At 37.8% G+C, this 24,314-nt stretch overlaps 1 long non-coding RNA gene across 2 annotated transcripts in view; it reads right to left on the minus strand.

Annotated features, from left to right (window-relative positions):
• Positions 1–1,756: 1,756 nt before the first annotated feature.
• Positions 1,757–24,314, minus strand: part of LOC138687265 (uncharacterized) — a 31,982-nt gene continuing 9,424 nt past the window's right edge. For both annotated transcript variants that reach the window (XR_011326534.1, XR_011326533.1), the window contains 2 exons: positions 7,563–7,766; positions 1,757–6,951 (listed from right to left, as the gene is read on the minus strand). This is a non-coding gene — a long non-coding RNA (uncharacterized lncRNA). The remainder of the gene's footprint in view (positions 6,952–7,562; positions 7,767–24,314) is intronic.

A 24,314-nucleotide genomic window follows, 5' to 3' on the forward strand; every position in this document is an offset into this window, starting at 1 on the left:
TTTAAGAACAATTTTAGAATCAGATTCCTCATTAATTATGACAATTTTAATGGAAGGAAATAAAACAATCTACCTGGCACTTAGACAAGAGTCCCATCCTTTTCCTCTCTCTTAATCCAAAACAACTCTGCAGGATTTGGGGTTTCTGAAAAAACAATGGTGATGGATTATCCGTATATACCCTGATCTTTTTCTACTAGAAGGGCACTACATACAGTGGTTGAAATTCTCTGTGGATTTGATCTTTGCTCATGGCTGACTGAAGGGCTGTTTCTACCTCTGTCAGTGACACTGGGTCAGAGCTCACTCCTCACAGGAGTGTGTCTTGGTGGGTCAGAAGTACCGCTCAGCATCAGCCAAACTGAGTGCACTCCTGAAGATTGGGTCCACCAAAGTGTTTCTATATTCAAGCTGTCTTTCAGTGGTTACGATATTTCTGACTTCTTACTCTTTTCTTGTGAAACTGGGAGATAGTGTTCATTCGCTTCCTTGTTTGCATGCATGAGGAAGTGAAAGAAAAAAAAATAAATTCTTTTAAGAGTGAATGCCACATGAGATAATTCCATCTGCCTGCCTGATTTGGCATTTTCAACTCAATTTCTCAGTTTCTCCTGATGAATAATCCAGCTCTTCCCAGTAATAGGCGCTGTTTAAGTGCTGGACATATGCTACAGTAATAACAATTACAAATAATTACTCTAATGGGGTGAATGAATAACACCAATTGGTTGGTGTGATGATGTTTCCATGACAAACTCCAGCTTTATGGAGTTGTTCATTTTTAAGCCTAAAAGCTTTCTGATATCCTTTGCCAGGCAACAGTGCGACTTGACCACATCAATTAATAAATCTCTCTCGCTAGATGCATATAGTCATGGACTGTGCTCCTACTTAAGTCAAAATTTCAATCAACACCTAGTGCAGAGCTACGTTTAGGCTTGACTGTAAAGACTTAGTCATAATAAAGCAGATTTCCTGATGAATACTTATGAAATAATTTCACTGCCTATTTCCTGAGGAAACTTGAAAAGAAGTGTTGGTGTGCACATGTACTTTGTTACATACTGTCAAATCAAACCCTGGTTCAAAATACCACTTCAGCCTGTTGTTAACTCCAAGCTTATTAACCTCAGTCAACAAAAATGCAATGGACTTACAGACATGTCTAAATTTAAGCTTAAGTAACATTCAGAATAAAACGTTTTACTGAACTGAGAGTTAAACTGAGGCATGCTCTTGTTCAACCACAGAGGACAGAGCTTCTTGCTGAAGGAATACGTAGGCCTGTGCGAGAGACTAAAATATTTGGTGTCATAATAGTACTTCTGGAATTGAATATCTATGAACCTAATTCTCAATGCTTTCACATTAAACTGTTCCTCCCAGCACTGTAATAGGTATTACAGTAATATTGAACAATAGAAACTAATTAGTATGATTTTAAAAAGCTTTACATGTGTTTAAAATTTAATCCATATCACACTGGTGATACTAGTAATTTTGAAAGCCCTTTGTGCTTCTCACCCTTCCCCTGCTGAGACCAACAGTTCAATCAACCAACCAATCTTTTTTTTTTTTTTTTTGCATTTTATGTGTGATTTTCTTCCTTTCTGTACCACATCTTCACCATAGAGAGAAAGAAATTCAACAATCATGCAGCAGATCATCAGTAAACTTTTCAGGTCTGCTGAAACAAAATCCACAGGTCCACTGAAATAAACAACAGCTATCAGTGAGTTTATGATGATTCACATGTATCTGCACCATATTCTGATGGATGCTCTTCATCCAGGCTGGTATAAAAATCAGACACATCAGTATAAAATCTGTGCTTACCCCACAATTTACTGCCCCACTTTCTGTTCTGCAGCTGACCTGTGATAACCCCTTGCTCGCAGACAGGCAGAGGAAGGTAGAGGCAGTAATGATCCAGAAGTCTTAAAGACCTCATGAGCACTGTTTCCATGGTCAAAGACTTTCAGAAAGAGACAGATTAGTGCTTTGTTAAATTCGGGACTTAAACAGGAAAATGACTGGGGAAGTCACAAGTCAAAAGGATGGTGACTGTTTTTGTAAAACTCCTAACTGGGTCAACAAACACAATCGCCAAGTGACCAGAGTTCTTTACTGGGTATTAACTCACCAAGATGTTTCTCCACGCACATTTAATGCTTCTTGTAACCCATGAATTGTTTTCTCAAAGAGCACCCTTATCAGCCATTAGCACACTTGGTCAGAGTTGGAGGCCTGGCTGTAAAAAAGTGCTTCCACAATGCTGTACGCTTGTTCCTCCTGCCCGATGTCTCTGTAACAGGCAGTTCAGCACAGCCGCTAGAGCTGACAACATTCTCAGTTGCTTGGATAGCTTCTTCACTGATGTTTAAGCAAGAGTGATATCACTGCTAGAGTATGTCAGTCACTAACATCTTGGAAACAGAGGAGGAAAAGAGACAGACTTAAAATGCCCAGATGAAATAATAACAATGTGAATATTCTTACCGCCTTTTGACAAAAGGCTATAGTAGTTCAGAAATGAAGAGGGTCTTACAGCTCCATTGATTTGGTACCTCAATGGAGTTACACTAGTATATATGGTGTCTTAGAGTATTAAAAAAAGGAATCAGACGGGTAACTTCCAGTTGCGATAGTTAGGTCAGACAACAGAAACCTGTGTGAACTTCAGCAAGTCAAAATTTTATCCAGTTGATACACACTATTTAAAACACCATTTTTCAAAGATTTTGTTGTTGTTGTTTTCAGGCTCAAATTTCAAAATATTGGACAAGTTCCCAAACCTGCTTGTAAAAATCCCCAAGTCACAAGCCAGTCGGATAAAAATCTGTTCATTGTAAAAAGGGAAGGGGGTAGGGTGGGGAAGGAAAGGTTTGCTGATAAGTTTGCTACACTATTAAAACGTTTAACCACAGCCTGGAACTCAAATCAGCATTCATGTGAAGTTCCTATTTATTAGAGTATTTGAAAAGTATTCAACAAAACTGTATCTTGTTTTTGAAGGAGATGCACCCCAGTAATTAAGGTCTAAGACTAGATTCATTTCTTAGAAATACAGAAATGTGAGTGGTAAAAAACAGTCCAAAACTATGCTTTGTCCCATTTAAAGTTTCTTGAGAACATAGTCCTATTTGAAATAAGCAATAGAATAACACAGGAGAAAATGGACAAGGGAGAAATCACAAAGGCATTTATCAAGATGAATCTAGGACCACATTGACTTGTCTAAATCTATATAAGGAAAATGGCCTGCAAGTCACTCTGAAAGTGGTGGGAACCCATGCTTCAAACACATGTCTTGAAAGAATGTCGGAAATCTAGTTCCTCTTTTGGCTGTGGTTACAGATGCTTTCTCCAGACAGTGGGCTCACTAGTTTCAATCGTCTGGAGTACTCAAAAATACATTTTCCCCTGGAAGATAGTCTGCATATGCTTACAATAACGAAATCAAATGACTTTCACTTCAGGATAAATACTTTCAAGTAAGTCTGTTAGAGACACTTATAGTAAATTGCTATTAATTAGTTTTTCCAATCTACTTAGGTTGTCCTAATGAACACAATCACTTCTAACATATTTATACACAGGATAAATCCTGCCTCACTCTCTGTGCCTGTGAAAGGCCCAAGGTAAAATGGAGATATTCTGCTGCAGGAACACGTGGGAGCCACTTTAGGACAAGAGAACGATCCTGCTGGTTTTCTGTGTCTCTGAACACTGCTGGTTGAGGAACAACCAGGAGCAGCTAGCTGTCTGCACTCATTGCTGGACAGACACCCTCATGCCTGGGCTTGAGTGGGGCAAATTCTGTAGCTTTCTGGCCACAAAATATATGAGTTACATAACATGGAAACTCTCAGCTCTGCAAAGCCAATGAAACCACATTTTCCTATAACCGTTACTTCCCTTTTTTGCACTTACCCGCTTGTAATGGTTTGCTGTAAATTACATGATAGTATCTCTAGAGCTGGGAACTTCTTTTCTTATGCTTGTGAACATAACCCAACACCAAGAGGTCCCCAGCCCTAATGGGACATTTCAGGGCATCACTGCAAGGACAGCAGTCATACTAATATCTCTCAGCTCCCTTCTGCTAAGTCAAAATATGGGACAGAAGTAAAAATTAGAATCATGTCTATACCACAATTTAAAAACAATAATGTTACCTTCAGCAATTTGAAGCTGGTTACTAGAAAATCACTAGATACAGCAGAGCAAAGCTCCTGGTAATTTGCTTCACCAAGTCCTAAACAGTACTGAAATGCAGTCCAATTATTTTTAGGAATTATCTGCTCTATTTTTGTGTAATTTTTCTTAACAGCTCTGAATACCTAAAGAAGTACTGCAGCAGACCATAAGGCCTAGATCTAGCTGAGAAGCCTGCATGCATCATATAAAGCATATGATTCCACAACTCATTAAGTCTAATTTATGGCATATGTAATTAAGCACCTTTGAATTGAACCCAGGTCTCTAGAGACAATAACACTTAGAACTTATATAGGGCTTTTCATCTTCAAAGTGCTTTACAAACATTAACTAATTAACAACATAATAAGACGTGAAAGGCCAATGTACTTACCCATAGTGCTGCATAGCCTCTGTATAATTCAGATTTTGATGTTTTTCAATGCAAGATCCAATGTGGGTACACAGGGAGGATTTACTTGTGGTCCCCTTCACAATCAGAAAGCATGACTTTGTACATATCATATGTCTGAATCCCCAGAATACTTCTGTTCTCTGCTATTTATTGCCAAGTCAGAAGAAACAGCTCCCAGAAGCGAAGGGAGGTATGGAAAAGAGCAGCAGTCTTATGAGGGTGTTTGAGTTTCCTGGGCTTTGGAGCCAGAGTAACGGGGCCTAATGCAGGAAGGAGTTCCCGGACAATTCACCGCACAAGATTTCTGGTACCACCTAAGTCCATATCCTTCCCAAGGTAAATCTAATAATAATTACACAAAGTCTCTAGGGACTGGCTAAACTATTTGGGAGAAGACCTTATTTCAGCTCAAATACACTTTCCTGGTAAAACCTACAATGTTTTCTTGCTTCTCGCTGCTCTTCTGAAAAGTCTGAAGTATCTAGCCAGTTTGTTTGTTGGTTTGGGTTTTTTTTCCTGTCGCTGGGTCTAATTTACACATAAACCTCTTGAGACAGTGTACATTTGCCTTATTACCTCAGTGAATGTTTCTTGGTGATAGCAATGTTGTAGATGTTCTATCAGGTTATCTGAATCCCTCCTGAACGTTACTAATACAGAAAAACGAAGGATAAAATAAAAGGGGAGCAAATAATATGGACAGTTCTAGTGACCAGTCTTTCAGACATCAGCCTGTGTCAGTGATGGTTTTCATGAGCTCAGAATGTTGACCATTGTCTGTGCATATGCTGTGTTTAAGTATCACCTGTCCACTGGCTAAAAAAAAAATGGATGTCATGGCAGTATCTCCTGTCTCTCTCCAGACAATGTCTGCCTCTGTCCCCTTGGGGATTCTACTGTGCACCAAAAATTGAGAATTTGGAGACCAGTAGGAAAAATATACCAAGCATGTAAGAGAGACCTATGCATATGTCTTTCCCTAACTCTGCACATTAGAAAATCTCAGAAAGAAATGAGAATGACTCAGCAGTAGCAGTACAGGTGGACCCCTATGAGAAATTAAAGAAAATGAGACATACCGTGGACCAGAAAACAAGTGTATGTGGAACCAGCAGGCTTTTGTGCTTCCCCACAGAGAAGCAGTCCAGAACAAATCCTATAAGGTAACAATCTCACAGTAGTAATGCCTACAAGAGATCCTACGATAAACATAGGGTCTAATCAAAACCATTAAAATTTTTAAATGCAAATGTAGAATAGAACTGTCAAAATGTTTTATCCCTAAATTGTGAATGCTAACCTTCCCATACTTATTATACAGCAGTACATTTTAATTTGCCTGGAGCAGAGTCGAATAAAGCAAGCATCACAAACACAATCAAATGGGTATTTGAAAGTACTGCTCTTCACAATAACTGTGTGTCTGAGAAAAGCTTCAAATGTTGATCAATTGATTACCAAAATCAAAGAAAACATTTCCCAAATGAGCTTCTACAAAGCACTCAATAGCACCAGAGAAAACAGCATAAAGCTCCACAGAACAACAGTCTTCTCTAAAATATTTACAAATGCAACTTTTTACTGCTTTCCTGGTTTATAGCTTAAATCTGCATAGATCTAGAGTGAAGAATAAAGCACTTCTGATACATCAATGGTTTGATTCAGTTTCAGCATGGCATATTCAGTTAAACAAAGACAGAAGACAGTTTGAAATGATCCAAAGGTATACTTTAAATCTTACTGCAAATCACATTCTCTCTGGTACAATTACTCAAATAACTTTTGAACCTTTAATAAACAAAATTACCGCAAAATATATAAAATCATCTCTAATTGCAAACCATGTGTGAACATTCTTATTTTATAAGGCACAGCTCTTGATTTTTTTTTTTTCCATAGAAATAAGACAGATCTATTCACACTTATCTGTCCCTTTGGAATTTTCTTTCCTCACAAAATTGCCTGTAAGAGGAGTACTATATGGTCCTTATAAAGGTATGTGAAGGTGAGATGCTTGGCGTGTTTTTGAGCTTATCTCAGGCAGTTCCTATTTGCTCAGCAGAGGCCTCTGTTGAGCTAACCACAGTTGATGAGAGCACTCATGGGTATTTTCCAGCTCCTCCCCACACTGGGACAAGCTGTTATTGAGAATGACTAAATATTAACCATAACTACTAGTGTTCTGTCCATCTGCCATCTCCAGTGAGTTGGTTTCTGCTGCTGTTGTGATGCTGTACTTCTATTGTTTCCTTTTTCATAAATGGGTTCCTCTGTCAGTCAACTTCAGAGAATAACTGCCCACCAAACATAGCCAGTTTTCATTTAGCGACTTTAACCTGAAAAAAACAGATGAAAAAAGGAAAACTAACTTTCAACCTGAAACAAACCTGTTACTTACATGAGCTTCCTTACATTTTATCCTCCTTCTAAAGGCAGGTTTTCTTGTACCACCTCTTGCAGTAGCCTCATCTCTTGTGCTGTGCTGTCCTCACCATGATAAAACTAGCTGGGGTGCACATTCTGCAGTATGCTCCCTCTATAAAGCAACATTCAGAGTTGTTCATGAGCCAGTAAGCTTTCCGCACCCTTGCCTTTACACCCCCATCTCAGTAAGAGGCATTTGCCCTGAAGAACGTGATGGGATTTTGACCCTATCATGTGACTGCTGTCCTAGTGTGGAAATTTGAAGGGAAAAGCCTGAAGGATCAAACCCATTTTTTTGATTTAAATGAAAAGTTTGCTCAGCAACAACTTAAAATACCAATTGGAAAGGCTCTACCTTCAGAGCTTCTGACGTTTGATATTGAGGTTCTGACACTATTAGGATGCAGATTTTATAGCCCTTAATCTTCCCCATAAGCCACTGCTTCATTAAAGGGAAAAAACCCCCAACAACCCAGACCACATTACATTCAGTAATTCTTAGAGTAACAGAGATTACACTGACCTGCAGAATTTTTCCCTCTTCTACACAAACACCTTTCTGGAGCACGCCTCTGTGCTGAAATCCTCTTGCGTAAGCAGAGAGCACTCCAGGACTTATTACATCTTCAGCAAGTGAAAAAATATTTAGCCTTATGACAATTAGACAGTTGACTCTCCACCTGTGCCTTTCATCTCTGATCTGGAAAAGAAGCGTGGTTGAAGTAACCTGTCAGAAAAGAAAGAAAGAAAGAAAAAAAAAAAAGGAGAAAAGGACAGAAATGGTGACAGGCTAATGTTGACAGAGGAGCTAGAAACATGGGAGATCAACAGTTTATAGGGAAGGGATATTTTTGTTCTCCTTAACATTTTTGCAGATCATTTCAGCTGAGCTGCATTTTACTTTAACAAAACAGGATTTATCCCCTATCGCTCTGTGCATTATGGTAAGGAGAACTTTCAGCGATCACACAGATAACATAGGAAACTTCCCACCATTCTGTATGTCCTCAGGGTACCAAGGGAGATGTCACAATTTCTGGCTCTCACTGGTATTTGCTGTTTTCCCAGACGCCCACCAGGAACACCCACTCTTTCAGCAGCAGCTGGGTGGGGTAAGGAATGTTTTATTCTATTCTGTCCTCCCTTTGCCAGTTAATGAGAGATTTTGCGTAGTAAAGCCAGGGACATTTTTCTTCCAGTGCTATTATTCCCATACCGCACATGGCCCTGCCTTCCCCTCCTTTTGATCCTGCACTACTGTATCATATCATCCTTCACTATCTCAGTCAGCTCCTAAGCTTGGGAGGAAACAGCAGCAATTCTGCCCCTGGATCCTGTTTTTTATATAGGTCTGCTAATCACATGAATATCCTTAGTCTTACAACAGGTGATTTAATGGTATAGTTAATCCCATTTTAAATCTGCAGAATTGAGGCACACAGTAATTGCTTGGGCACCAAACCCAGATTTCCTGTTAAACTCTTCAATGTTCATTCATTTTCTGATACTTCAATATGTTTTTTCCTCTAAAGTATTTGCATAACAGGTGCAAAAAAAAAAAGGTTTCAGAGCCAAAAACAAGTCTATGAAAGCAATTAAATGAAAGTGTTTAAATAGATAATGGTGTTTCTTCTTCCATATGACTGTCTTTTGTACAATAAGGCAAGAGGAGGTTCTTCTTGTGTTAGCAGATAGCTGTAACTCTGCCAAGAGTTACTGAAGAGCTAATATTGATCGGACAAGATGGAACATGTTACTGAGGCAATTGGTCAGGCTAAAGCAGTGATGGCAGCACATGGGATATTATGGATGGTTGAAGTAGCTAAGGATATCTATCTTTCTGTCTATCTACCTGTTTTCCAAGTTGTCTATCATCATTGAACTTAGCTACCAAGGAACAATGGCAGCACTTGATCATCAAAAGATAAATACTGCTTATGCCATTAATTGAGGACTGGGTCAGATTTTGTACCTTTGCTGCTCTTTTTTTTTCCTCCACAGTTGTGAGACAGTAGCATTTTCTCACAGCCTGTATGTGTTGTTTTGGGACTTGGGTCAGTGGCAACAGCACAGCTCTGTGTGTCTGCCAGAGCTTATTCAACTGAGCTCCTTTTCAGGAAAACAAAATAGCCGACCGATGAGAGTTGTTATAAATTTCAAACCCAGCACCTTTTCATAATATCTGGAATATGATTTGGAAGGAGTAGCATGACCAATCTGCACGCCTGCTCCTTCACCTGCACTCAGAAGTGGCCGAATAGGAGAGGGAGTTTCCCAAGCAAAGCTGCTGTAAGCCCACAGCTTCCTCAGCTGCATTTTCTCTATAGTTAGTATTCAGCCAAGAGACTGCAACAGTGCAGAGCTGTGTGTTTGCTGGTATTTTTCTTGTTCAAAGCTTTTGAGAACACTTTACTGAAGCATATAACACTGCCTTGAAATTGGCCTCTAAACCACATTTTGAGAAGAAGAAACACAGGCACTTGGCTGGGTGTTTTTGCCCTGTGCCATGGCTTGCTCGAGTCAGAAAAGCACCCCATCTCCCCCTTCCAAATCTCCTCCCAGCTCAATTCTTGTCAGTCTGTCTCTGATCACGAGATTCCTTCCTACTATAACAGTTTCTCGACCTTTTTTTTTTTTCCTTTTTAATTTTTACATTATTAGTTATGAGCTCTGGTATATAGATTTCCCCCTTTTGCTCTAAGATTTAGGCTCTTAAATGGTTTTAAACTGTTAGGAGAATTCATTTATCATTAAAGTCTTACATTAAAGACAGTCTTCCAGTGAGAAATCATGGTGTCCTCCTGTTTTCATCTGAAGTATTCCAAAAGGAGAGTTAGATAGTCTAAATTAGGCAATGGAGTTTTTACCTTGACATTTGGGAGGTTAAATCTTGCCTGTGACTGTCAGCCTCTCAGAAGAGGAGATGGCATTTGGAGTAATCCAAAATTCCTGCAGAGTTACACTACTGTGGCAGCCAGACTGGAGTAAACCTAGGCTGAAAATCTATTGGTTCAATTACTGCTTGGGGTCAGGACATGCCATAAATTATTAGATATGTAAATGGAAAACTCTGACTGTTGATGAAAGAAAGATGGATGTATTTCTTAAATACTCATAATCAGTACTGAGACTAACTTAACTGTAGACTGATGCATAGGCACTTGCTTGTAGAAGATTTATGTTCTTAAATTTTACCTGTGTGCAGGTAAAAATAAATTACTTTTTGTTTCATATGTGTGTCATTTTAAAAAAATAAACTTAAGAAGTCATTTGAAGGTCTGTTTTGAACTGCTTCTGCAACGCCCCTTAATTTTTAGAAATAGGTTCAGAAAGAAGTTCAGAAGATGCTAATTCTCACTGTGTTCTCACTTACCATAGTGTAAATCTGCAACACTGCTCTATATTCAGTGAAGACACACAGATAATGTATTTGGGAGGATAATCAGCTCCTTTGTTCAATGGAGGTAGGGTGCGCAAAGAATGCCACAAAACTAACTCAGGTTTGTGAATTCGCTGCAGAGTGAATGTGTGCTGGTACATGGTAACATGACCTTATCACAACATGAACTCTGTGGTGCTTCAAGAGATTTTTGTGGTTAGAAAAATAAAATGTAATTAAAATATTACTCTATCACACTTATTCTTGCTGTTCCTTAAATACATTATTTATAGTCTTAATTCTTATCGTGATTAAAGTTGGAAGAATACGCCCCCCACTTTTGTCATGTAGAAAGTCTGCTGCATCTATAAAAACGTCTTGAATTCTATTGCGGATTATCTCTTTTGGAAGAGAAGTTTTTACATGTAAGACAAAATGATTATGAGTGTGAAAATAACGTGAGCTATTCAACGCCACCTGCTGCTGCAAGGGGAAATACATTCCCAGATGCACCTTGGCTGAGCAGAAACAGATGCCCAGCCATAGGAAAACTTGTTCTGCTTGATAGTAAGTTTGCTTTGCAGAAATATATCACGACACATGAAGGAATATACTTTCCCAAAACGGATGCTAACTTTTTCCAAGCAGCCTGTGAAAGCCACCAGAGTTTCTAAAGGATATACAGCATTCCTCCCCTGGATGGTAGCTTCTGAACAGTTTTCACTTTTGTCATTCTAGATAGAATATTTTTCAAAACTACTACAGGCTTTCTCAAGGCTCCTATTCACTGCCTAAATATAAATCTCTTGGCCAGTGCTTTTGCTGTTATTATCATTATTACTTTAATAACAGTTTATGTGGTGGGAGATGACAACTAGACAGTAAATTGGTAGTTACTTAGGTATCCTCCATGTAAAGATCGGAAAGTAGTTCATATCATGCAGTTTCTGTAAGAGAAAAAATATTAGGAAATACCTTTTAGCTAGTTATAACGTATGCTATTTTGAGACAAAAACATTGTTTGTATATGCAGCTATAAAGCCACCAGAGGCAACGGAATAAAATCTATTTCCTCGAACCTGCAGATAAGACATAGCAGCTCGCCACTTGTACCTTTTAAGTTCATGAAAGCCAGTGATGTTGTGTGGATACGAGTGGTGTGTGTGGTGTTTGAACTGTGATTATTCTAGCCTGACGCCAATATAATTTGGAAACAACTCCTTAAAGCCAATGAAACTGTACGTGGAGAATCATATAAATGAGATCAAAGAATCAGATTTTAAATCTTTTCCTATGCAATTCTGACAATCATTTTAAGTTTGTGAGGAGGCTAACAAGAAACAACCCGATATGCATAATTCATAACTTCTGTGTGGAAACACTAATAATAATGAAAAGGAGTATAATTTTTTAAGCCTTTTAAAGATGTTTGATTTCAAATTTTATCTAACTGGTTTTTTTTAATATTCTTTTTAATCGTATTAGTTCTGCTCTGAATCAATCATGAAAGTATCAAAGTCAAAAGTCAGCCAACTCTCCATTGACCAGACAATGTACTCCAAAGTGTACGAAATTTGAGAACATCTGAAACATAGCAGAAAAACAAGCAAACTACAAGCAATAATGAATAACATCTCTCAGTTTATGTTGTTAAAAAAAATAATTAAAAAAATCCTATATGTGCATAACATAATTTATAAAAAAGCAACCAAGGAAAAATCCACCTTGGGCAAGTGAATAACTGAATAAACTGTCTTCCTGCTCGACTTTTAGACAAAAAACAAGTGTACATTCTGCTTAATGCTGTTCAAATCTTCAGTATTCTAATAAGCATGGTCACTTGGTATCAACTTTAGGTCTGTTTCTGTAGGTAGGTGGGTTTAAGGAAAGAATAATGTTAATTTCACGGAAACATTGCTTTAAAACTTACAAGAAAAATGCTGTAGAAGTCTAGTAGCATATTAGTATATTCTTTAATACTCTATTTCTCCCTCTTGTGCCACCCATTTAATAAATATTAATTAGGTTTACTATATATAACTGATACTTTGCAACATAAAAATTCAGTGAAAGAAAAGCAAAGCATATTTTTCAGTAGTTATAATAATCTGGCAAAAAAACGCTCTCTACTAAGCCTTCTGGACTTGCATAAAAATGTGGTTTATTGATCAGCTGCTAAATATTTTTGAATTTTATCGTTATTTTATATCCATGAAATGGTACAATAGGCCCATTCTCCCAGTTTCTGTCTCATTCTTGTATAGAGATTGTTTTTAGATTGTGCTCAGTAAAGGGAATTTTTTTACAGCTAACTCGAAGTACATTTTATCATCTGGCTCAGTTTGCTTATAGCCAATGACAAAGTAATTATAATATATTGAATGCACCATCTCTTCTTTTATTGCTTGTTTCTTTACTGCCTTCCCAGAAAGTTTGTAGTTAAAACAATTTTTACAGCTTTAAAGAACTGAAGAAAATTCATATTTCTCGAACTTCAGCCAGAAGTAACTATGTTTTCAGCAGTTGAATTTTCATTAAAATTTACAAAAGACCTCTGCCTTCACTGATTTATTGTTGCATTAGGTAAAACTACACACAGTGTATAAAATACTGTGTTACTCCACTTGTAGTCTGATCTAACATGTTATCAGTGATTGCAAGTACATTTTATAACCCCAGCTGCTGAATCGAAAAAAAGGTGATACAAGCATCAATCTCCAGGATAAAATCAGAGCACTTTCTACCACAGTTTGACCTTAGTGATGCCTTTGGATAGTCTTACTTGTCTAAGTCCTTGCAACAATTACCAAGGGATGGTTAGAAAATGCAGCTTTAATGGTGCAGACTGGAATTACTAGCAGCATGAAAGACTTGAATGCTATCCCTGGAGATTTCCAAGCACAGGAAGAATTTGAGGAAACTCTGATGCCAATGCAGGAATGAAATGGAACTGGGCTGCAGACACCAGCCACAGATTTTATTTGTGCTCTTTATTGTCTGCATCCCTGAAGTCTGCAGTGTCATTAGCAAATACAAAAAGCTATAAATAAAAAACCAGCTACAGATAACTAGACCTCAAGATACAGTTGACTCCAGCTATAGCTGCCAAACCTTATTTATAGCATGAGGAGACACAGTTAATTACAGGTCACAAAAATGTTAATTTCTGTCATAATACAAGTTATAGTCTAAGAATGAAAAATCTTATTTTTGAACTGAAACAGTTTCTCCTAATAGAACTCTGTTAATTTGAAATCACGTCATGTTTGTAAACTACAGAATAGGCAAAGAAAGGATAAATGTGCCTTACCAATCTATTTCATGGTCCTAAGTATAATAATATTCAAATAATAAAACCAATCCATTTTTGGCAAGGGAAAGTACTGAAGGTAAAAAAGAATTAGAGAAGATGATCATAAAAGACTATTTTGAGCAATGGCAGTTGTATCTACTTATAATTAACATTAAATATTTTTTTTAATTAGTACAACAGATTTTTAAAACGTTCGGTCCTGGTGACCCAGAAAGTGAATTAAAAATACACCTTACAAACAAACCTAACCTCTCCCCCCAAAGAAAGAATCACCAATCATTTCAACTATTTTAAAGTACATTGGATAATTATTAAAGATAAACATTATGTGAAGGATGGAGTTAATTATATTATATATAATCAGACACTGGTCACTCTACAAGTTGTAATTTATTTTCCCCTAATTTGCATTTAACTTCAAAAGTATTTCAGGAACTGTAAAATAACATGATCTGAGCAGTTACAAATATGATATGCATTTAACTTCAAAACTATGTTTCAAGCTCTTAAAAATAAATTACATACAATTTCAGGAAATAACACAGCATTCTCATGCAACCTGTAATTGTTGCCACAAAAATGGTAAACTCATTTTTGGAGGGGAAATATCACAATTTAGGGCAACAGTATTAATCTGGCAGGTCTTATAGAGATACAAGAAAACACTAGGGTAATTTGCATCAATATGCTAATCTAAATTTATAGAATGAGTCTACTCAGTTAAAAAGGTCATACAGCTGTAACTTTATATGGAAAATTAGCAGACCGGTTTGAATTAATATCCAACTCCTACTGCAGATCAGACAGTCTCTTCACTAAAACCTGAAGGGCTGCAGCCTTCTATACCCTGTGTTCATCATCACAACTTTGTTCTTTTCTTTTTTCTTTATTTTTATTTTTTTTTTTTTTAAAGAGGGGAACTTCATGTGAGTTTGAGTCCTTATTATAGGTTTACAATCCCTATGTATATGAACATATCTAAAATTCCAGCATCTAGGTCAGTACTGAGCTTTCTAAATCCTTAACAAACCTCTTTTTGTATCCCTTCATGTCAGATTTAATTGTCCATGGTGAAAGGAAACCCTAATCAGAATTCAACAGAAGTACTCTAAGACATGTATCTTTCCAACCTGAACTATCCTATGATCCTGTGAAAGCATATAAGGGAAAAAGCAAGTTTTCCTCATATTTGAAACACCAAAACAAACTAAATAATTTACAATTCTCATTCTTAACCCTTGTATGGCTTTTATACAACGGCTGTATAACAGTGAGGTGCAATGCAGCACACTGAGGGAAAAGCTCAGTTCACAAACACCTCATTCAGAATCTGGAGGATGATATTTGAGACATAGTATTAAATCATACACTACTTTTACAAAATGATTTTACAACCTATCAAAAAGACCTGTTTTCTATTCTCTGTTCCATGGTTTCCCCACATCTTCCTGTTATCTGTTCATTTTACTTAGCTGCCCACTGCAGTCAGCTAGGAACAGCTGTGCAGGCTAAGAGAGAAATAAATTAAGCATACAGACTTGCTGTGCACTGACTTGCACTGCTGCTTCTGAGTAGAAACCCAACTAGTGTAACTCTAGTTTTAGTAGTTTACCACACTAATACCAACCTCAGCTAGGTACCTTACTGAAAAAGACGTAAAGCAAAGATCAAGACAAACAGTTGAAAAGCTACCTGCAGTTACAAAGCCCTTCTGGCTAACTTACATCAAGACAAACCACAACAGAATCACAGCCCTTAATTCTTTGAAAGCCGACGTCTTCCCTGGTACTGCTTCCTTCTGGGAACTGTTTGTGGTTACACAGTAAGTTACAGCTAGGTCCAAGTTGTGTGTAAGAATCTCTATATGCCTTCCACTGGGTATGAGGAGGAAAGCCTGGGCCCATTAAAGCCAACAGAAGGTTTCCAACTGGTTTCAAAGCTGCTCTAATGTCACCCAGAGGGAAGAGTTCTGTGCATGCTTCTCAGGTCCACATTTGATCTGCATAACAGATCCTTTGCAACTGAGATCTCTCTTAACTTGTTCTTGCGTGGCCCTATCTAAACAATGATAACGCAATTCAGACTGAGTATTAGTTGTTAGAAAGTCTTTATCTGTTATATGAAAAGTGTTAAAAGGAACTTTATTTTCATAGATGACACGTTTTCATATAAAAATAACTAGAGATATTAAGAACATTTCTGTATTTCTACGTAAAATGCATTAGAATCACTGAATAAAAGGCTTTATAAAAATGTAAATGTTCTCCACAAAAATTACAGTGACAATAGATTTTGTTTACAGCAGTCTGCAAGCACGCGGGCTTACAGCACTGCATTTGTAGCAGTGGTGGTTATACAGCCATGCTGGTTTGCACAGCTGGTTAAAGACAAACAGGAAAGCAAGGTCCTCGACCGGCAAAGCTGACAATTTCAATAAGGCTGACAATCTAACAAAAAGTGACAACGGTTTTGTTCAGTGGGTAGGAAGGGCAACAGCAAACAAAGAGAAGGGGAAAAGTGATCTTGCAAGAGCACTGTTCTGAAGGAATCCAGATGAGCACACTGTTGCAATACCTTAGGGTTGGTTTGTTTGCTTTTTAATTTTAGGAGTGCCAAATTCAGGTGTGACTGCCAGATATCAGCAAGCTGATGCAAAAAGGAGGAATTTTGGCTTGGAATGGATAATGACAGAGCAGAAGGAGGACAGGAAGAGCATTTGGTAGAAAATGCATGGGGAGGAAGGACCTAGCATAGCAGCATTTTTTCCCAGGTTTGGGTACATCTGTAAAATATCAAAACATTCTAAATAAAGTGCTGTTGAGCAAGTGCTTGAGAGTGACAGGGATAGTTTGGAATTGCAGCAGTACAAGGGAATACCTATCTTAAGGAAGTCTCATGCAATTTTTGCAACAGCCTTTTAGAGAAATCATAGCACATGGTTCTTAGAAAGCCAGTTTGGCACGGCTGCTGCTGCTGGAGGAAACCATTCCTATGATTTTCTGCAGGTCTAGGAGTGAAATTATCTGCTGCAGTAAATTCACAAGTTTAGCATTTGTTGCTACTGTGACCAAAAGTTAATGATTAATTGGTTGACTGAACCAAGATCACCAGTTTCCTATCACATATTTTTGTGGCCTTACTCATACTTTTGATTCTAGTAGATTTTCAGTAATCTAATTTGCTGAATGTTAAATGAAAGCCATGTAAGTAAGAGATTAAGTTTTGTTACTGCAGAACAGAACAATTTCACAAATAATTTTCTTTAGTAGCTGATTGGGTTACTGAGAGTACATCCAGCCAGCACAGGCAGTTTCTAGCTGTAAACATGCTGGCTGACCATCCTCCCAGTGAAAACGCAGCGGAGAAAGGGAATAGAGCAGTCTTGAACAAATACATGACACAGGGGCTACAGCTCCTTTTGGCACAGACGGCTGTCTGCAGTGGATCTGACAACATGTGGTGCTGCCTAACAGCCACCCCTGATGCAGATGAATACAGAGTTAGAGATTTTCAGGGAGAAGAGTGAAGAGATTCGGATTACTATCTTGTTTGAATCTGCTTCCAAAAGCTACAGAAATTGAATACAATTTTTAAAAAGGATTTTCTAATCCAGATGCTCAATGATATCCCATAAAACTTTGTTTTACTTTAAAATACTCCACAAGACTTGAATGAAGGCCTCTCTTATGCATTTGTCCAAAACTGAGAGTAAAAACCTGAAATTCTTTAAATTGATATGCTATTGTGTGGCTGTGCTCCTATTCAGAGTAACTAATTGGGTAATTTAGCCATAAAACTGACCTAAACAATGTTACTCTGTTGAAAGTTCACCTTTCTGTCAAGTTGGCAGTGAGTTAATTTCAATGACTTGAACCTGTGCTCGCAAAGTTGTGCCTGAGCAGGGTCAGGGAAAGCAGCTGTGTGGGACAGGGAGTGAAAGCCTTAACCAGAGGTGTTCCATTTGAGAGCATAGGTCTGTGAGCTTCCCACTCAACTATAAGCTTGTTACACAAATGCCAAAATAAAAAGCCCTAAACTTTTCTCCTGAAAATACAGTGAGGCCATGTTAGTTCCAGCAGGCAAAAAATGGGAGTCACTGAGGATGAGGAGGTGCAGTGCAGGAGCCAGAAAGCGTGCCTGAAAGGTAGAAGGAGCAGGCTATTTCTCTTTGTTATCGAGTGAAATGACTCCACAAATATGACAATAAATCACTGCAGGAATCAATCTGAGTGGAGGCAACTGCTCCATGCTGATAATGCATCAATCAATATTTAATGTTTACACTTTAATTAATCTGCACATAGGAAGCATTCTTTCAGTGACAAAAAAGTGATGAGAAATAAAACACCTTTTATATCAAACGGCGACGAATGGCTGCCTATCTGTTAGGCTCTGATTGGGCCCTCAATTGATCATTGCAGCCTTTTGCGATTGCGCTAGTGTGCAATGTCACATTTGGGTATAAAATAAACACAGTCTCTGTGAAGGAAGGAGGGGGAGCTTCTGAATCTGCTTTTGAGTGATTACAACTTAATCAGAACAAAGAAAGACTGATAGCAAAGTATGAGTTCTTTGAAAAGACTGGGCAGAAGGAAATAAAATGAAAGATTTTCAACATCTGCATCAATGACATCTATCTGAACAGATTTTTACTGTGTATTACAATTATTGATACCTACTAAGGCTTTGTACAGAAAAACAATTCAGATGTTGACTAGCCAAACTGCCTTCCCTTATCAGAGCTACCAGTGGAGACTGACGATCAGTTTATTTTGTCACTATTCTGTACGGCAGCGAAGTGCCAGGTTCTGTATGGACACAGGAGAAGTCACAATTCCTGCCTCGGAGTGTTTTTCCTCAGTGCTCTGTTTAAACCCGTGTAAACTCTAGTTTCTTCTTCTTTTTAAAGGCCCTGGTTTATTGTTCATTGATGTCAACTGAATGACTTCTATTGACTTCAGCGGGCATTGCATTAGTCCATAGATGAATGGTATTGAAAGGCGTAGTGATGAAAGACAAATGAAAAGACAGTGATATCAGACCAGTAATGTTCAATTATTCCTTAAAAAAACAAAACTAGAGCAGTACATTCTCCATACATAACTAAAGCTTTCCTATGCTTATTTCTAAAATAATTGTTTGAAATGTACAGACTTGCCACATAATAAATGAAATAGTATTTATTTAAAAATTACAGAGAGTTTAGCTTTTGAGAGCTTAGCTGTATTTAAATGATTAGGCATCTGAATCCAGATACAAAATTGCCATAAACTTACAGAGGGTAGAACCCAGGGAAATCTTACTGTATTTTGTATGTCACATTAAAGTTATTTTGCAAAGCCTGTCATGAAGTTAGGAGCATGCAAAGGACCTATGCAAGTGTCAAATCATTTCAAGCTTTTAAGTAGACCTGCTAGTAATTAAAAAATAATTACAACTGTGAATTTTTTTTCACTGAAGAACTTTTGTTGTTTTACTAGTCAACAAATAGGAGGATTCTACTTAGGATCTAGGGACAACATGTTGCCAAAATGCCTGCCCAGATTTGGAACTGCCTAGTTTAGGGTGCTCTGACTGCTGGCTTAGGCAATACTTGAACAACACCAGAAACAATATTATGGTATAAAGTCATGTACTAGAAGGAATTAAAAAATATTAATCCTCAATCCTACAAAGAAGTTTTTGTTTCACTGAGACTGGATGACCTTTTTCTGTGATTCACAAAATTCTTCTGGCTATTCCAGAAGTCTAAGGCACTCAGAAACACACCCCTAAGACTGCTGGCATTTTTGGATACCAAGAGCAGCAAAGTATTTAAAGCATGAATGACATCAGAAGACTTCCATTTATTGGTCAAAAAGTTTTGAAATATAGTAGCATACAAAACTTGGAGGAAGTGTTCACAGAGGAAATGAAAGAAGATGAATATGACATTTAAAATGCAATAAGAGGACCTAGCTAACTTTTTACTTCTGAAGTTTACTTGTCATTCCCACTCACATTTTTTTCCACAGAACTTTGTATGTAGATAAACAAACCCCCAAAGATTTCATTAGCTCCATAAAAATGGAGACAATGCCTTCTCACTGAAATCCATAAATAGCTTTTCAGCAGACTTTACCAACATACACACACATATCCACACAAAGAGTTGAGTCTGCAGTTTATCTTTTCCATAAAAACTTCTTCCCTCTTCTGTGCAAATCAGATGAACAAGCTAAAAAAAAGGGCAAAGTCAAAAGACAGGAATGCTCTATTGTAATGCATGATCAACTACAAATATTTATAGAAAAGATGAAAACACTACTGTGTGCACATCAAGATTGCCCTAGGACAGCTTTAACAGCATAGTTAATGTTTACGGAACAAAACCAAACCAGCTTACTGAACGTGAAATCTTCATTCTCCTCATATGCACCCAAACTAAAAGTAAATTCACAAAAAAAAAAAAAAATTATTTGCTTGCTAAAATCCTGAGGGGACAGTGCAAAGCACTTAATGTTGTCACTGGTAGGCAGAAAAACTCGCAGCTGCATTTTCTAATTATTTTATTCTCCAGTTGTATACAGCTTGCTGCACACAATTGGAATAGCAGCCCAACCTGGAAAGCCAAATCCCGCCCTACGAACTTCGGTTTCTTTGGAGCTCCAGAGAGCTGCGTGCTTTCGTCTGCAGTAACAATCCTGACATGCAGGGAGATGGGTCCCATACTGTGGTTTTAAAGCCTCGTTAGCTGACCTTCTGAAAGGACAAGCCCATAAGGTTCTTTGCTGTATAGTCGAAACATTTCAGCTAGCAAAGGATATGTTTCCCAGCCCTGCACCCTCCGATCAGGGCTACGGTGAGTTCCCAGGTCTAATCACTGTCTCAAACTGTCAAGCCCAAGCACTAGGGCACTCTCCCAGCATCACTTCTGGCTACAGTTGTTGGTGTTAGCCTCAGTACTTCCACCTTAGTTATACAAGAAGCACCCAGTGAGATCTAAGAGTACCAGTCCCTGTTTAGCACCAGTGCTTAGGCTACTTTTCCACCTCAGCCTTGTCACAGCTGTCTGCTGCATAAAAAGACTGAAATGTACTAAAAAAACCTGGAAGACTAATAATTCATTAACCTGACAAATTAAATGTAAGTCCTATCGATCAAGAGTAGAACTTCTTGGTTATAAAGGAAGCATATATTATTCTGACAGTATTTTCACAAGATAAACTGAAGTTACAAAGAAGGCAACCAATTTGATTCAAATAACTGTCTCTCCTCAGAAACATTCATGATTATAGTCATCAAGCACAAGTTGGTGTGGTAGTGTTACTACCACCGTTTTTACAGATTTGGATAACTGCGCAATATCAAGGAAACAGGACTGTATCATTCTCCCAGCTTTGCTGACTGCTGATCCTGTGGAAAATGCTAAGCAAATGACCAACTCCTGCACCACCGAATCATGCCACTGCTAAATGCCAGCATGGAAAGGTCTGTAATGACACACACACACAAAGAGATAATCCCTTCTCTCTTCCATCACTAGTGCTGAAAAGCTCAGGGCTTATTGTACAGCTAATGAGAATAAACACACTTGCAGCTGGCCTTCCACCACCTGTAGAAGGTGAAAGTTGGCCAAAAACCTACAAGACTCCAGTTGCGATGAACGGATGGAAACCAAGAGTGTGGCTCAGGTTCAAGTCCTAGACTAGTTATAGCAGTATAATATTGGTGCCAATAGACCCACTTAAGAGTGGAGGGCTCAGAGCGAGAGGCAGTCTCTGCTATTCTGTCATAGTAAAATATAGTAGGGCAGGCATCAATTTACCTTGGTTAGTTATGTTTTTAGTTATGCTGTATTTTGATGCCCAGGGGCCTAATTTATAATTCTAATAATAAAATGTATTATGAAGTATAAGCCAAGCACATGCAGGTTCTAATTCTATTTCCTTTCAAAGGAAAGAGCTAAGCTGTTAAGCTCTAGGTTCTTTCAACATTTCCTATTTGTGACAAACACAAAAATCTGAAATCAGCAACGTGCCACTGACTTTTACAAAGTTCAGGTAGGGCAAGTTAGATGTCTGATTTTGTGTTTGGGTTTGTTTTTTGTGTTTTTTTTTTTAATCCCCAAATGATGTTTCTGGTACCTCAGTATCACAGCTGTCACAAGGCCTGGTTTTGTAGGTAAACTGAAGTTACAGAGAAGCAAACCGAGCCAGTTCAGACACTCTCCCCACCTCAGAAAAGTTACCATCCCTAAGCTTGCGGGGTAGTACTTCTACCTGCATTCTTAGAGACAATGTACAGAGTCAGCTGAGGGATCTCCCCAGTCCCTAAGGAGGGAGAAAATACTAATCCATTTAGCAGAGAGACTTTTACTCCGGTTTGGTTGTAGAAGTTAACTGAACAGCCCAGCTGTTAATGTTATACTATACATGCCCACATTTGCACATAAGAATCAGGGGAGAATGTTCCATTATTTCCTTCCCTCCCAAGTGGAGGACACGGCACCCTGTGCCAGGCTGGAGCAGGTGGCCAGTCCCAGCTCTCTAGGTCCCCTTGCGGAATGCATCTACTAGGACACATTTAGTGTGACAGAAAAGCAATTTGTATGTGTGTGGGACCAAGTTAATGTTAACAGAAAATTAAGTTTGATGATTCATATTGTCAGTAACTTATTTAAAAAACATGATATCAAAGAGCAAGACTAGCAACTGTTTCATTGATAGTTTTTGTATTACATAGTATTTATGCTATAAACATAAGTTTTAATTAAAAAAACCCCCCACTCCAGTCATTTTCACTTGTTTCCGCTGATTAATGTTGGTATTGACAAGGTAATATTGTTCATCTTATTTAAGCTGAATAAATAATGAAGAAGAGTTAATAAGAATACAGATACCAAATGTAACAGTGGTCCTTAATCTTATGAAATTGCTCTTTACTCATGGCAGCAGCCAGTCTCACTAATGTCAGTGGCCCAAATTCTGCAGTCCTTAATCACATACCATTACCTTCAGTAGGAGTTGTTCTCAATTTAGGATCAAAGACCATAGTTCACTGGGGCCACTCTTTCAAGGGAGGATTGGGCCCAGACTTTTAATAAGGGGTTTGGTGGCTTACAAAGAGGTGATTAAGATCTTCCTTTGAAAAACATAAAATGTAGAGTTCTTCTTTTGGATTATAACAGCACAGATAGCTGTAGCTTGTGGATTTCAGAGTATTAACTGCTAATCCACAAGCGAACTGAAAGGTTTTTGTTTGTTTTGCTATTACAGTATTTAGTTAAACTTGTCAACCTTCAGTTCTCAGTAAGTCATATTTAAGTTTCTTAGCAAAATATTTTATTTAAGGAACTCAAAGTTTCTGCAAATTCTTGTTCTTTTTCATATATTCCTCCCCACTGCCCTGAACATCTCTGTGAATATGTTCAACAGTTTGAGAGATTTCCTGGTTATATGCAAAACCTAGGGTAGTTTTTTTTTGGTTTGGTTTGGTTTAATGAAAAGCTTGCACTTATTCCTGAGAACTCAAACCATGAACTTTTGGAAACTAACCCACAACATAAAAGTTTCTATTTTCCTTAAGTGACATTCAAGGATTGCTGTTTGTCAGTGACAAACAGAAAGTACTTAGTATAATTATTATAGCACCTCAGTAAAAATCAGATTCTAGCCGTAGGTGATTGCAGCTATAAAGTTTCCAGAATAGGAACAATAAGCCCTATGAAACTAATGAAAAAAATCGCCAACTTCCTCACTCCAAAGTCTGATTTTTACAAGGACTCCATTTCTTCCTGGTTGCCAAAAATGAACAGTTTATTTGAATCTAGCTAAGGTCTCCAGGAAAACAATTTTAATGTAAAATTGAATAATGTTGCACCAATGACAGGATAATTAAGTGGTTTCAAAATTGAGCAATATTTAGGTGCATTTACTGTAGCATGTCCCAATAATGAAAATAAAGAAATCATATTCTAATGATAGCATAACTAAAGATGATAAATATCCAGACATACCCCTTGCTGTATCACTGTACTGCAATCAAATGAATTAGAAATCTAATGACTACTTTGACACAAACAGGTATTTAATATGCTGAAAATGTACCAGATTTTCCCCCTCAAGCATTAGTAAAATCCCCAAGAAAATTAAAATCCAGGTCATGGCTAAATTCCTTTGAAACTGGGATTTAAATTAAAAAAAAAAAAAAAGAAAAAAAAGAGTTTAGTCACTGTAAGAATTCTTTGTGCTGTTACATTTTTATAAGGTTAAAGCTAAAAATAAGATCAAAATCTTTTTGGAGGTTACATTAAAAAATAGACCAGGTGTGTTCACAAAACCATCAGACATATGCCTGTTAAACAGATGCTGACCAATAAATTAATTAAAGTTGCTCTCCTTTCGAATCAAAAAGGAGAAAAGAGCTGCTAGGGACATTTATGGGGTGACGTTCTCTTGACCGACAAGTTTTTCATGCTTGGCCTCTATTGTACAAGTCACTGATACTTCTCAAACATTTTCCAAAAGGAAAATGAAATTGCTGTCTGTCAAGCAGAGACTTTCTAGGTAGGTGAACTGACACTAGAGAGAGATGGCATGGCT

The sequence above is a fragment of the Haliaeetus albicilla genome, chromosome 10, assembly GCF_947461875.1.
Source record: "Haliaeetus albicilla chromosome 10, bHalAlb1.1, whole genome shotgun sequence".
NCBI classification, from domain to species: Eukaryota; Metazoa; Chordata; class Aves; order Accipitriformes; family Accipitridae; genus Haliaeetus; species Haliaeetus albicilla.